Raw genomic sequence first — 15909 nt, forward strand, 5'->3', positions numbered from 1 at the left:
TTCACCCTCCAATGGCCGCCGCGGCCGGCGCGCTGCGGCCGGCGCACCGCGCTGATCCGATGGCAGGAGCCAGGAGCCAGGTGCTTTTCCTGGTCTCCCATGGGGTGCAGGGCCCAAGCACCTGGGCCATCCTCCACTGCACTCCCTGGCCACAGCAGAGAGCTGTGCCTGGAAGAGTGCCTGGAAGAGGGGCAACCGGGACAGAACCCTGTGCCCCAACCGGGACTAGAATCTGGTGTGCCGGCGCCGCTAGGTGGAGGATTAGCCTAGTGAGCCGCGGCGCCGGCCTGAAGATGTAATTTCTTTTATTTTTTTCTTCCTCCTTACTTTTTTGGCCAGAAGAACTGTAGCTCAAATAAATTTGACAGTCATCATTGTATTCCTACAGGTGGCCCTTCGTGGGGGAGGGGTGGGAGGTGTGTGTCTGTAGGAAGTGTGGGCTCCATAGGTACAAGGACAGAGTTTCCCATGGGGTGGGGTGGAAAAGAAATTTTGCCTGGCTGGAGAGGATGAGATAGGATTGTGGAATGCCATCCCTTGGAATTTCTAAATAGCTTAATTTGATAACAATCATGAAGAGAGAGAAAGAAGAGACACATTCGGAAAGTCTGGAATTTGCCCATGAAGAAGACAGTGAAAATTCACACTACAAAAGAAACAGAAGGGGAGATGACTTTCAAAATCCAGGGTGACACTGCATGAACCCATTAGCAGTGCTCACCCATTTGGATAAGCTAAAGATTTTGAGAGCAACCAGGTTTATCAGAGTTTGCCATCACTTCCAGGGCCCTGGGAATGGGGCATCTCTGCCTTCTCTAACCCAGGAGCTGCTAAGTGGCTCCTCAAGAGCCCGCCCTTGTTTCTGAAGCATTGTTCCTTGGGCTCCTCCATCCCAGATCCCTTGTAGGCTTCATCTCAAAATTTCACACTTGGTACTAGTATTTAATTTGCTACCTGAGATACATTGTGCATTTTGATTTATTATTAAAACTTAGAAAAATATTTTTAAAAGCTAAAGTTGAGATTACTCATAATCGCTTTACTATAAAAAGTTTCATATCTCCATTTTATCCTCTGAAGTATGATCATATGCATATATGTTTTCCAGGATTGTAAACACTAGATATAACAATTATGTTTTTATTTTTTAAAAGATTTATTATTTATTTATTTATTATTTTTATTTATTATTTATTTATTTATTTTTAAAGATCTGTTTTATTTATTTGAAAGTCAGAGTGCAGAAAGAGGTAGAACTCTTGGGGTTCACTCCCCAAATGGCTGCAATGAGCAGAGCTGAGCTGATCCAAAGCCAGGAGCCAGGAGCTTCCTCTGGGTCTCCCATGCGCATGCAGGGGCCCAAGCACTTGGGCCATCTTCTACTGATTTCCCAGGCCATAGCAGAGAGCTGGATAGGAAGTGGAGCATCTGGGACTAGAACTGGCATCCATATGGGATGCTGGCGCTGCAGACCAGGGCTTTAACCTGCTGTGCCACAGCGCCGGCCCCCACAATTATGTTTTTAAAAAACTCTAATATAGGGGGTTGACATAGTGGTGCCATGGGTAAAACTGCTACCTGTGATGCCAGCATCCAATGTGACAGTGGCAGTTTGAGTCCAGTTTCACTTCTGATACTGCTAATGCACCTGGGAAAGCAGAAGAAGATGGCCAAGTACTTGGGTCCCTGTTACCCCTGTGGGATACTCAGATGCAGTTCCAGCCTCCTGGCTTCAGCCTGGTTCAGCCTATTTGTTGTGGCCATTTGGGAAGTGAACCAGTAGATCTCTCTCTGTTTTTGACAAAGGAGCTAAAATCAATCCTTGGAACAAGGACAGTCTCTTCAGCAACTGGTGCTGGGAAAACTTGATCTGTACGCAGAAGTTGGAAAGAAGACCCCTACTTTACACTTTACACAAAAATCCACTCAAAATGAACCAAAGACCTAAATCTACAATCCGATACCATCAAATTACTAGAGAACATTGGGGAAACTCTGCAAGACATTGGCATAGGCAAAGACTTCTTGGAAAAGACCCCAGAAGCACAGGCAATCAAAGCCAAAATAGACAAATGGGATTATATCAAATTTCTGCACTACGAAAGAAACACTCAGCAAAGTGAATGGGAGAAATTATTTGCAAACTATGCAACTGATAAAGGGTTAACATCTAAAATCTATAAAGAGCTCAGGAAATTCAACAATAAAACAATCCAGTTAAGAAATGAACAAAGGACTGGAACAGGCATTTTTCAAGAGAGAAAATTCAAATGGCCAACAAACACTTGAAAAAATGCTCAGGATAACTAGCCATGAGGGAAATGCAAATCAAAGCCAAAATGAAGTTTCACCTCACTCCAGTGAGAATGGTTCTCATACAGAAATCAACAAACAACAAATACTGGTGAAAATATGGGGAAAAAAGTACCCTAATTCATTGTTTGTGGGAATGTAAACTGGTATAGCCATTGTGGAAACAGTATGGAGATACTTCAGAAATCTGAATATGGACCTACCATATGATCTACTCCTACCATATGATCCAGCCATCCCAGTCCTGAGAATTTACCCAAACCAAAAGAAATCAGCATGTGAAAGAGTTATCTGTATCTCCATGTTCATTGCAACACAATTCACAATAACTATGTTATGGAATCAACCCAGATGTCCATCAACTGTTGACTGGATGAAGAAATCATGGTGTGTATATATATATATACACACATAGTATATATATTATGGTATATATTATATATTATAGTATATGTACTCTCTCTCTCTCTCTCTCTATATATATATATATACACACATACATACATACATACATACTATGGGGAACTACTCAGCTGTAAAAAAAAATGAAATCCAAGTCCTTTGCAACAAGATAGACACAACTGGAAACCATTATACTTAGTGAAATAAACCGGTCCCAAAAAGACAGATACTATATGTTTTCCCTGATCCAAGGTAACTAATAGAGTACCTAAAATGGAGTGAAGTGGACATTTTGAGATTTGATAATTGTTTACAGTCTCTTCTGTTGAGGAACAATGGTTTTTTTTTCTTTCTTTCTTCATACTGTTTGTTGAACTCTTTTATTTAATGTAGGGTTAACTTTATGATCATTAAGTAAACTGAAAGTAAATGTTTGTAAAAATTAAGAGTGGGAATGAGAGAGGGAGGAGGAAGAAAGGTGGGAGCATGGGTGGGAGGGAGGGTAGGATATGAAGTATACTATGTTCCTAAATCTGTACATATGAAATATATGCAACGTGTATAACTTAATTAAAATTTATAAAATTTTTTAAAAAGTGTTAAAAAACAAAAAGCTGTTAATTTCTTCCTTAACATGTTATCAAATTTTTTCCATTTTTTCCTGTTTTTTTCTTCTGTTAGATTTTAGTATATAGAAGTTTCAAGTTTTACACTGCTATATTTATTTCAGTTATATTCTCTTCCATTGTTCTAGTTGTTAGAAAATGTTGGCTGTTGGGATACATGTTTTGTGTCCAGTGCTGAGCTTTTATGCTAAAGACTGACACTGTTAACTTTCCTTCATTGAGACTTTTGATTTTGCCCCCACACTTCTGAAGCTCTTTAGGTCTTCTTCAACCTATGGCAGCCATCATTGCTTTATGCTAATTTTAATTTTTACTTAAAATCTGTAGATTTTTAAAGTGTTGATAATTTTTTTTAAAAGTATATAAGAACAAACTATGCAAAACCAAATAACGAAGAATAACATTTGGGGGTCAGATTGAGTCTATGAACTTTGAAATTGTACATGGCTTTATTGCCGCTAGTATGTCTATTCAATGTTATGCTTATCCATTTAAAGATCAGTGAATTCTTTCAAAGGAAGTGTGATATATGATTTATAATTCACAAATACCAGCCTCTGGGATAGGTATGTAAGCCAATAGAACTGATGAGTTCAGTCTGATTCTGTCTTGTGACCTTATTCTTGTACCATGAGCTGACACATATCTTAAAAAAAACTATCCCGGGGATGAGTGTTTGGCATAGCACTTAAAGTTGCTGCTTGGGACACTTTCATCCCATATCAGAGTGCCTCATTTGTGTCCTGGCTGCACTACTTCCCATCCAGCTTCCTGCTAATGCACATATCCTGGTGGGCAGCATAAAATGGTTCAAGTATTTGGGTCCCTACTATCCACGTGGGACCCAGATGTTGTTCTGGGCTACTGATTTTGGCTTGGTCCCACCCAACTGTTGTAGGCATTTGGGGAGTAAACCACCAAATGGAAGATCTCTCCCTCTCTCCCCCTTTCTCTCTCTTTCTCTCCCTGTCTCTCCATCTCTCCCTTTTCAAAGCATGCAAGACAGATAAAACAGGATAGCCAGACTAACTGTCTACTCTATATCCTGAGAGAATTAATAGCATAAGTGAAGAATGGAATTTCTGATTTTTATTCTTTAATTGCTGGAAAATTTTTCCTTGAGAATGTCTCTAAAGAATAGTAGACTCAGAATATAAACCAATTGTGCTGAGGCCATATTTTCACCTCTGTTTCTAAGAGTGTCTAGGGCTTTGGGGATTGCAACATATGGTGGAAAGCAGACACAACCCATTAATACAAGATTCATAACATTGTATTGTTAAAAATTTCTATAGCCTTGCAGCATATTGGTTGCTGTTATCAGTTTAATATAAACACTGATACCTTTTTCTCAAGATGAACTGAAGGTTAAAGATGGCTTAAAACTATCTTGCTTGATATATGTAATATATTGCCTTGTGTAATAACCAAAGAAGTGGCCACTGCTTACTCCTTGACAAACAATTCACCTTTTTTGGGTCTCAGTTTCCTTATTTTTTGCAAATCGAGGTTTTGTTGGATTACATCAGTAAGACAATCAGAAATAATTTGAGGGGTTGGCATTGCGGCATAGCAGGTTAAGCCTCTGCCCATGATGCTGGCATCCCCTGTGGGTGCCAGTTCAAGACCCAGCTGCTCCACTTCTGACCCAGCTCCCTGCTCATGCACTTGGGAAAGCAGCAGAGATGGCCCAAGTGCTTGGGCCCCTGGATTCTCATGTGTGACCCAGAAGAAGCTCCTGGTTCTTGGCTTCGGCCTGGCCCAGTTCTGGCTATTGCGGCCATTTGGGTAGTGAACCAGTGGATGGAAGCGCGTGCTCTCTCTCTCTCTCTTTCTCTCCCTCTGTGTGTGTGTGTGTGTCTCCTCTTCTCTCTGTAACTCTGTTTTAGAATAAATAAAAAATAAATCCTAAAAAAATAAAAAATGGTAGAAATGGGGCTGGCATTGTAGCATGAGTTAAAGCACCACTTGAGACACCGGCATCTCATATCCAAGTGCCAGTTTGAGTACTGGCTACTCTGATTCTGATCCAACTACTCTGATCCAGCTTGCTAACGTTCTCGGGAATGTGGCAGATGATGGCCCAAGTACCTGGGCCCCTGTTGCCCATTTGGGAGACCTAGATGGAGTTCCTGGCCCTAGCTTTGGCTTGGCCCAGCCTTGGCTATTCAAGACATTTGAGGAGCAGAAGGAAAATAATAAATAAATCTTTAAAAAATTGGACAAATTCAGTGAGGCAGTAATAAAACTCAGGGTTTGGGATGAGAAAGGCTGGTCTAAATCCTTGGCTTGCTACTTACCAGCTGCGTGACCCTAGAGAAGGTTCTAGATTTCTCTGTGGTATTATTTGTAAAGCTGAGATGAGCCAGCTCACAGTATTGTTTTGATGAAATGATATAACAGAAATATCAAAAGTTATGAGACAATTGCTCAGTAAACGTTAACTATTGATATTACATCAAGGAATTGTGTAGAACTACTTTTCTTGGCTAGTGGCAATGAACTCTGACAAAAACCAAAGTATTCTAGCAAGAATTTTTGCTCAAAATAGTTGCAGTTGATATTTCTAGTGCTGAGGCCAGAAATGAGCTCTCAGTTCAAGGTCATTGTCACAAAGCCATAGTAGCTGTATTAGGGAGGTTATTGAATAAGCTTGTTGTTTTTCAGCCACTCCAAAGCTCCAATATTTTTGTTTTGTTAAATTTGAACATGTAATCCAATATATTTCAATCCTTTGGTCATAATTTTAAAATTCCCGTATTTTAATGTGTACATTGAAAAGTATGTCTCCTTTAGAGCGTAGCTCTTGGCTAACATGACATGTTTGTTCATGTAAAGCTTCCTCCACAAAGTCAAATAGGTTGGTCTAGAATGAGAGAATTTCTTTTAAACTTTCTGTAGTTTTAAAGTGTATTGTTCCTTATGCAAATGAGGTTGTGCAGAGAAACTTGTCATTGTTCCCATTGTATCCTTTCTGAGCTAGGATCACATGAGAGTCCAGTTATTTTTTGAGAGACTGTGGCTAAATACTAAGAAAGGAGTCAAAAATTACCTGTGGGTTTTTTTTTTTTTTTTGGGTCCCTTTACATATTGATCTTGTAGAAGGGGAGGAAGGGGAAAGGGAAAAGAATTGGAGTGAACATATTGTATTCCAGGTACTTTGCATATTTTATCTTTTTAAATATTTAAGACAGTCCTGGAATTGATCCTTGCTTTAGTTAGGAGGAAAATCACAGAGAAGCAAAGTAGCTCATGCTTTGACAGCTAACAGGAAATGATCATGTAATTATATGTTCAGATTTAACAAAAGTTGTAACTGAATCTAAACCAGGTGTGTCTGAGTCTTTGAAGTATATTACCCTGCAATGGGTTTATATCATTACAGGGTTGGGGGTGTTTACTGATTTTTAGTAAATTTTTTTGAGACTGCACAGGAGTAAAAGGGACAGGTATACTCTTTATGGTTCCTAAGTAATCTAATATAAAAAGTATGGTAGGGTGCTCTGGTAAATGGGTATTCTGCTGGTGATCAAATTTATGGATGGTTTTTTTCATTTTCCTTCCTTGAGCCAACACTAGTTGCCAAATTCTCCAAAATATAATAATAATAAATCTCCTTGAATTGAGTCATCCTTGTCCAGAGAAAAATAATGAGGGGATCCTTTGGCTAGGAAAATGTAGGGAGAGCACACTTCAGTATTACAGTTTTTAAAAGCCTTAAGCCTCTCATATGGTAAGTAGTCCCCTGTTAGAAAGAGGACTGGCATGAAGTGGTAGACACTGGGACCAGTCCTGGCCTGCTCTTTAAAGTATAGCTTGTACTGTAAGAACTGAAAGCTGTATGTCTGACCTCAGAGATTTGGTAATATTTGGGATGCAGAATAATCACTACTGGAGGAGGCAAGATGGCGGAATAGGAAGGGAGCACACTGATAGTCCGAAGAGAGACAGTTTAATACAAGTGGAGATACAGATTCAAGGAAGAGTAGGGGAGGAAACAGCAGAAGAAACTCTTCTGGAACGCGTGATTCACAGTGGACCTGCGTGGAGAGCGCAGGAGCCCACAGTTCGGGACACCAGTGGCAGGCTCAACACACCAGCGCTGGAACGTGAGGTGAGCCGAACCTCAATAGCCCGAGACACCGGCAGGCAAGCGGAGAGAGGAGACTAGAGGGAATGACCCGCGGGGCGGGGGGTGGGGGGGAGTTCACCAGGCTAACTGGAAGAGAGAGAGAGAGAAAAAAAAGGTGACTGATACGGACACGGGTTTCTCTCTCTCCACTTACCTCTCAAGGGTGAGCAAGACAAAGAGCAGGTGCCATCTTGGACATACGTCATAAGGAGAGTGACCTCAGGTCTGCACTGGCCCTGAGCCTAGCAGAAAAACCTGACTCTGGGAGGGGCGAATTAACAGGAGATTAGGACCTAGTAAATTTGTGGTGCTACTGAACTGAGACTGTGAAAAAAGAGACGGTGGGGGAGAGAACTCACGGAATTCACGTGAGTACTCTCCAGAGACGCTACAATTCCATAACTTTGGCAACCCAGTGGGAGACTGAAGGAGAATCTGAGCCCACTCTGAGGGTAGAACAGATTCCCTGTGGGGTCCTTGGGAAAGAGCTTCCAATCTCTGGCTCCTGTGGGTATATCATTTGCCTGCTAACACCTCCAACTTCGTTCAGCTGTGTGGAATTACTTCCCTTTTGAATCAAAAAAAGAAAGAGAGAGAGAGAGAGATCTATCATGCCTAACCTGGGAGTGTCACCTTTGGCACACCAAACAGAGCTCTCAGGCCACACCCATCTCAAGCCTCTAAGGCTCCATCAAAAATAGACAGTCCACTTAAACTAGAGTCATAGTATAACTAGAAAAAGCACCACAGTGATGAAACCAAATATATCCAATATGCCAAATAACAAACGCAAAAACCGAGGTAATAAAAACAAGGAAGTCACCATGACACCCCCAAATGAAAAAGACACCCCAATTCAAGATTATGAAGATGATGAGTTAGAAGAAATGCAAGAAGCAGATCTCAAAAAATTGATAAGAACATTAAGAAGTTCTCAAAAACAAATTCTTGAACTACAGAAATCCTTAATGGACAAGATAGAAAATTTCTCTCGTGAAAATGAAATATTAAGGAGGAATCAAAATGAAACGAAACAACTAGAACAACAGGAAACTGTGATAGTGATGAGAAATCATAATGAAGTGAAGAATTCGATAGATCAAATGAAAAACACAATAGAGAGCCTTACAAACAGAATGGGTGAAGCAGAAGAGAGAATATCGGACTTAGAAGACAGAGAACAGGAAAGGATACAGTCAGACCAAAGAAAAGAAGAGGAAATTAGAAATCTAAAACATATTGTCAGGAATCTTCAGGATACTATTAAAAAACCCAACATTCGGGTTGTAGGAGTTCCTGAAGACATGGAGAGGGAGAAAGGATTAGAAGGCCTTTTTAGTGAGGTATTAGCAGAAAATTTCCCAGGTTTGGAGAAGGACAGAGAAATCCTAGTACAGGAAGCTCACAGACCCCTAATAAACACGACCAAAAGAGATCCTCACCACGACACGTTGTAATTAAACTCTCCACAGTTAAACATAAAGAAAAGATCCTAAAATGTGCAAGAGAGAAACGTCAGATTACTCTCAGAGGATCTCCAATCAGACTCACAGCTGACTTCTCATCAGAAACCCTACAAGCTAGGAGGGAATGGTGAGATATAGCCCAGGTACTAAGAGAGAAAAACTGCCAGCCCAGAATATTATATCCTGCAAAGCTATCATTTGTGAATGAAGGTGAAATAAAGACTTTTCATAGCAAACAGAAATTGAAAGAATTTGTCGCCACTCGTCCAGCCCTGCAAAAGATGCTTAAAGATGTGTTACACACAGAAACACAGAAACATGGACATCAATATGAAAGAAGGTAAAGGAAGGAAACCTCACAGCAAAAGATCACAGGGAATTCAAAGCATATATTAGAACTTATCTTTGGCAAATGGCAGGGCAAAGTTACCACTTATCATTAGTCACATTGAACGTTAATGGCCTGAACTGTCCAGTTAAAAGACATCGATTGGCTGATTGGGTTAAGGAACAAAACCCATCTATTTGCTGCTTATAAGAAACACATCTTTCCAACAAAGATCCATACAGACTGAAAGTGAAAGGCTGGAAAAAGATATACCATGCCAACAGAAATGAAAAAAGAGCGGGCGTAGCCATCTTAATATCGGACAACATAAACTTTACCACAAAAACTGTTAAGAGAGACAAAGAGGGACACTATATAATGATTAAGGGATCAATACAACAAGAAGATATAACAATTATCAATGTATATGCACCTAACTACAGGGCACCAGTTTATCTAAAAGATTTGTTAAGGGACTTAAAGGGAGACTTAGACCCCAATACAATAGTACTGGGGGACTTCAATACTCCACTCTCAGAAATAGACAGATCAACAGGACAGAAGATCAACAAGGATACAGTAGATTTAAACGACACTATAGCCCAAATGGATCTAACAGATATATACAGAACTTTCAATCCTACAGCTAAAGATTTTACATTCTTCTCAGCAGTACATGGAACCTTCTCTAGGATTGACCACATACTAGGCCATACAGCAAGTCTCAGCAAATTCAAAAGAATTAGAATCATACCATGTAGCTGCTCAGACCATAAAGGAATGAAGTTGGAAATTAGCAACTCAGGAATCCCTAGAGCATACGCAAACACATGGAGATTGAACAACATGCTCCTGAATGAACAATGGGTCATAGAAGAAATTAAAAGAGAAATCAAACATTTTCTGGAAGTAAATGAGGATAACAGCACAACATACCAAAACTTATGGGACGCAGCAAAAGCAGTGTTAAGAGGAAAGTTTATATCAATAGGTGCCTACATCAAGAAATTGGAAAGGCACCAAATAGATGAGCTTTCAATTCACCTCAAGGATCTAGAAAACCTACAGCAAACCAGACCCAAATCTAGTAGGAGAAGAGAAATAATTAAAATCAGAGAAGAAATCAACAGGATTGAATCCAAAAAAACATTACAAAAAATCAGCCAAACGAGGAGCTGGTTTTTTGAAAAAATAAACAAAATTGACACCCCATTGGCCCAACTAACTAAAAAAAAGAAGAGAAAAGACCCAAATCAATAAAATCAGAGATGAAAAAGGAAACGTAACAACAGACACCACAGAAATAAAAAGAATCATCAGAAATTACTACAAGGACTTGTATGCCAGCAAACAGGGAAACCTATCAGAAAAGGATAGATTCCTGGACACATGCAACCTACCTAAATTGAACCAGGAAGACATCGAAAACCTAAACAGACCCATAACTGAGACAGAAATTGAAACAGTAATAAAGGCCCTCGCAACAAAGAAAAGCCCAGGACCAGATGGATTCACTGCTGAATTCTACCAGACGTTTAAAGAAGAACTAACTCCAATTCTTCTCAAACTATTCAGAACAATCGAAGAAGAGGGAATCCTCCCAAATTCTTTCTATGAAGCCAGCATCACCTTAATTCCTAAACCAGAAAAATATGCAGCATTGAAAGAGAATTACAGACCAATATCCCTGATGAACATAGATGCAAAAATCCTCAATAAAATTCTCGCCAATAGAATGCAACAACACATCAGAAAGATCATCCACCCAGACCAAGTGAGATTTATCCCTGGTATGCAGGGATGGTTTAATGTGCGCAAGACAATCAATGTGATACACCACATTAACAGACTGCAGAAGAAAAACCATATGATTATCTCAATAGATGCCGAGAAAGCATTTGATAAAATACAACACCCTTTCATGATGAAAACTCTAAGCAAACTGGGTTTGGAAGGAACATTCCTCAATACAATCAAAGCAATCTATGAAAAACCCACAGCCAACATCCTATTGAATGGGGAAAAGTTGGAAGCATTTCCACTGAGATCTGGTACTAGACAGGGATGCCCACTCTCACCACTGCTATTCAATATAGTTCTGGAGGTTCTAGCCAGAGCTATTAGGCAAGAAAAAGAAATTAAAGGGATACAAATTGGGAAGGAAGAATTTGAACTATCCCTCTTTGCAGATGATATGATTATTTAGGAGACCCAAAGAACTCTACTAAGAGACTATTGGAACTCATAGAGGAGTTTGGCAAAGTAGCAGGGTATAAAATCAATGCACAAAAATCAACAGCCTTTGCATACACAGACAACGCAATGGTTGAGGAAGAACTGCTAAGATCAATCCCATTCACAATAGCTACAAAAACAATCAAATACCTTGGAATAAACTTCACCAAGGACGTTAAAGATCTCTATGATGAAAATTACAAAACCTTAAAGAAAGAAATAGAAGAGGATACCAAGAAATGGAAAAATCTTCCATGCTCATGGATTGGAAGAATCAATATCATCAAAATGTCCATTCTCCCAAAAGCAATTTATAGATTTAATGCAATACCAATCAAGATACCGAAGACCTTCTTCTCAGATCTAGAAAAAATGATGCTGAAATTCATATGGAGACACAGGAGACCTCGAATAGCTAAAGCAATCTTGTACAACAAAAAACGAAGCTGGAAGCATCACAATACCAGATTTCAGGACATACTACAGGGCAGTTGTAATCAAAACAGCATGGTACTGGTACAGAAACAGATGGATAGACCAATGGAACAGAATTGAAACACCAGAAATCAATCCAAACATCTACAGCCAACTCATATTTGATCAAGGGTCCAAAAACAATCCCTGGAGTAAGGACAGTCTATTCAATAAATGGTGCTGGGAAAACTGGATTTCCACGTGCAGAATCATAAAGCAAGACCCCTACCTTTCACCTTACACAAAAATCCACTCAACATGGATTTAAGACTTAAATCTATGACCTGACACCAATTAAATTATTAGAGAGCATTGGAAAAACCCTGCAAGATATAGGTACCGGCAATGACTTCTTGGAAAACACCCCAGAAGCACAGGCAGTCAAAGCCAAAATCAACTATTGGGATTGCATCAAATTGAGAAGTTTCTGTACTGCAAAAGAAACAGTCAGGAGAGTGAAGAGACAACTGACAGAATGGGAAAATATATTTGCAAACTATGCAACTGATAAAGGGTTGATAACCAGAATCTACAAAGAAATCAAGAAACTCCACAACATCAAAACAAACAACCCACTTAAGAGATGGGCCAAGGACCTCAATAGACATTTTTCAAAAGAGGAAATCCAAATGGCCAACAGACACATGAAAAAATGTTCAAGATCACTAGCAATCAGGGAAATGCAAATCAAAACCACAATGAGGTTCCACCTCACCCCGGTTAGAATGGCTCACATTCAGAAATCTACCAACAACAGATGCTGGCGAGGATGTGGGGAAAAAGGGACACTAACCCACTGTTGGTGGGAATGCAAACTGGTTAACCCACTATGGAAGTCAGTCTGGAGATTCCTCAGAAACCTGAATATAACCCTACCATTCAACCCAGCCATCCCACTCCTTGGAATTTACCCAAAGGAAATTAAATTGGCAAACAAACAAGTTGTCTGCACATTAATGTTTATTGCAGCTCAATTCACAATAGCTAAGACCTGGAACCAACCCAAATGCCCATCAACAGTAGACTGGATAAAGAAATTATGGGACATGTCCTCTATAGAATACTATACAGCAGTCAAAAACAATGAAACCCGGTCATTTGCAATAAGATGGAGGAATCTGGAAAACATTATGCTGAGTGAATTAAGCCAGTCCCAAAGGGACAAATATCATATGTTCTCCCTGATTGGCGACAACTAACTGAGACCAAAGGGGAAACTTGTTGAAGTGAAATGGACACTATGAGAAACAGTGACTTGATCAGTTCTTGTCCTGATGGTTGATGTACAATGTAATACTTTATCCATTTTAGTATTTTTTCTTTGTTTTGTTCTAGTACTATTGATTGAACTCTGCAATTAACACACAATTATTGTTAGGTGTTTAAATTTTAACTGAAAATTGATCCCTGTTAGGAATGTGGAAAACATTATGTTGAGTGAAATAAGCCAATCCCAAAGGGACAAATACCACTTGTTCTCCCTGATCGGTGACAACTAACTGAGCACCAAAAAGGATACCTGTTAAAGTGAAATGAACACTATGAGAAATGGTGACTTGATCAGCCCTCACCCTGACTGTTGATGAGCAGCATAATATGTTATCCCTTTTAGTATTTTTTTGTTTGTTCTACTTAATACTTTTTGGTTGAATACTGTAATCAATACACAATTCTTGTTAAGTGCTGAAACCTAACTGAAAAGTGATCGCTGTTAAATATAAGAGTGGGAATAAGAAAGGGAAGAGATGTGCAATTCGGAACATGCTCAAGCTGACTTACCTCAAACAGTAGAGTTAGAATCATACCAGGGGATTCGAATTCAATCCCATCGAGGTGGCATGTACCAATGCCATCTCACTAGTCCCAGTGATCAATTTCTGTTCACAATTGATCGTAATGATAGGACTAAGAACCAAAGGGATTACATAAACAAGAATAGTGTCTGCAAATACTAGCTGATAGAATCAAAAAGGGAGAGAATGATCCAACATGGGAAGTGAGATACACAGCAGACCCATAAAATGGCAAATGTCCTAACAGCACTCTGGCCTCATAATCAGCCCTTAAGGCATGCGGATCCGGCTGAAAAGCCCATGAGAGTATTTCAGGCATGGAAAGCCAAGACACTCTGGGGGGGAAAAAAACCTAAATGAAAGATCTCCACGAGTGAGATCCCAGTGGAAAGAATGGGTCATCAAAGAAGGAGGTACCTTTCTCTGAAGGGAGGAGAGAACTTCCACTTTGACCATGGCCTTGTCTAAAAATGATCAGAGTCCGTGAACTCAGGGGGCTTCCATAGCCTTGGCAGCTCATGACAAGAGCCTAGAGTGATTACTGATGCCATAAACAAAAGTGTCAAATTGTTAAGTCAACAACAGGAGTCACTGTGCACTTACTCCTCATGTAGGATCTTTGTCCTTAGTGTGCTGTACATTGAGATTTCATGCTATAACTAGTACTCAAACAGTATTTTTCACTTTATGTTTCTGTGTGGGAGCAAACTATTGAAATCTTTACTTAATGTATGCTAAACTGATCTTCTGTATATAAAGAGAATCGAAAATGAATCTTGATGTGAATGGAAGGGGAGAGGGAGTGGATAAGGGGAGGGTTGCGGGTTGGAGGGACGTAATGGGGGGAAGCCATTGTAATCCATATTCTGTACTTTGGAAATTTATATTCATTAAATAAAAGTTAAAAGAAAAAAAATATTTGGGATGCAGGCCTTGACATTCATACCACTAAACTGATTCCCCCCCAAAAAACTGAAATGTTTTGTTCTTTTTTATGATGTATTACTCTTATCATGCATCATCTTAAGCTACCAACATGACACAACTTAATTGAGCAGACTTGTACATGTTGCATCTCATCTAGAACCAACAGGATCCAGTGCACAAGTGAGTGCAAGTCTGTTAGGGTGTGAGGGATTATTGCTGAATGGTACATTATGGAAAGAATTTGTTGAGAGAGCACTCAGGTTCTCTGCCAGGCCTTAGATCTGATTTTCAAAACCAATCTTAGCGAGTGCAGCCAACATTCACCCCTCTTGTAGAGACACTTGCCAATAGCTCCATCTTCGAGGAGCAGCACCACAGCCTGGGGAGAGTCTATAGAGACCTGGATATTTTCTGTTTCGGTGCTGTCAGAAGACTGAATCTATATCTGTCCCACTCCCTGCAACTGTGGTGGGCTAATTGCTGGAGGTGAGAGTGTTTTCTAGAAAAGTCCTTGCCCCATTTGACTAGAAGGCCCTTTACTGAACTTAATCATGGAGTGGGCAGCAAACCCTGAATACCCACTGCCACTGAGACTGGTAGTTGAGCTGGGTCCTTAGTGCAGGATCATGATTTCTTACCAGAGATCTGAGGCTAATTCCTATTCAGAATGAGGCAGGAGGAACTAGATGGGACTTGCAACCACCAAAAAATTCTCAGGGATATATGGATGCATTAAGAAGACCGTGTCTGAAAAGGGGGAAGATGGTCTTTTGATGCCCAGAGAGAGGTGATTAAAGATGATCAGCAAGGAAAAATGTATTTGTCTCAGTGGCTATAATAGTTTTTGTTGTTGTTGTTGTTGTTGTTGTTGTTTTTGACAGGCAGAGTTAGACAGTGAGAGAGACAGAGAGAAAGGTCTTCCTTCCGTTGGTTCACCCCCCAAATGGCTGCCAAGGCTGGCGCACTGCGCTGATCCAAAGCCAGGAGCCAGGTGCTTCCTTCCAGTCTCCCATGTTGGTGCAGGGCCCAAGCACTTGGGCCATCCTCCACTGCCTTCCCGGGCCACAGCAGAGAGCTGGACTGGAAGAGGGGCAACCGGGACAGAATCCGACGCCCCAACCGGGACTAGAACCCGGAGTGCCGGCGCCGCAGGCGGAGGAGTAGCCTAGTGAACCGAATGCTGGCCGTATAATAGTAAGTTAATCTGTCAAAC

The 15909-nt window shown here is 40.3% G+C and overlaps 1 protein-coding gene across 1 annotated transcript in view; it reads right to left on the reverse strand.

Annotated features, from left to right (window-relative positions):
* The window catches only part of GRIN3A (glutamate ionotropic receptor NMDA type subunit 3A), a 222343-nt gene that overhangs the window by 18138 nt on the left and 188296 nt on the right, over positions 1-15909 (reverse strand). The gene's annotated exons all lie outside the window — the stretch shown is intronic.

Source organism: Oryctolagus cuniculus, chromosome 1 (assembly GCF_051225735.1).
Source record: "Oryctolagus cuniculus isolate XC-2025 breed Fujian yellow rabbit chromosome 1, ASM5122573v1, whole genome shotgun sequence".
NCBI classification, from domain to species: domain Eukaryota; kingdom Metazoa; phylum Chordata; class Mammalia; order Lagomorpha; family Leporidae; genus Oryctolagus; species Oryctolagus cuniculus.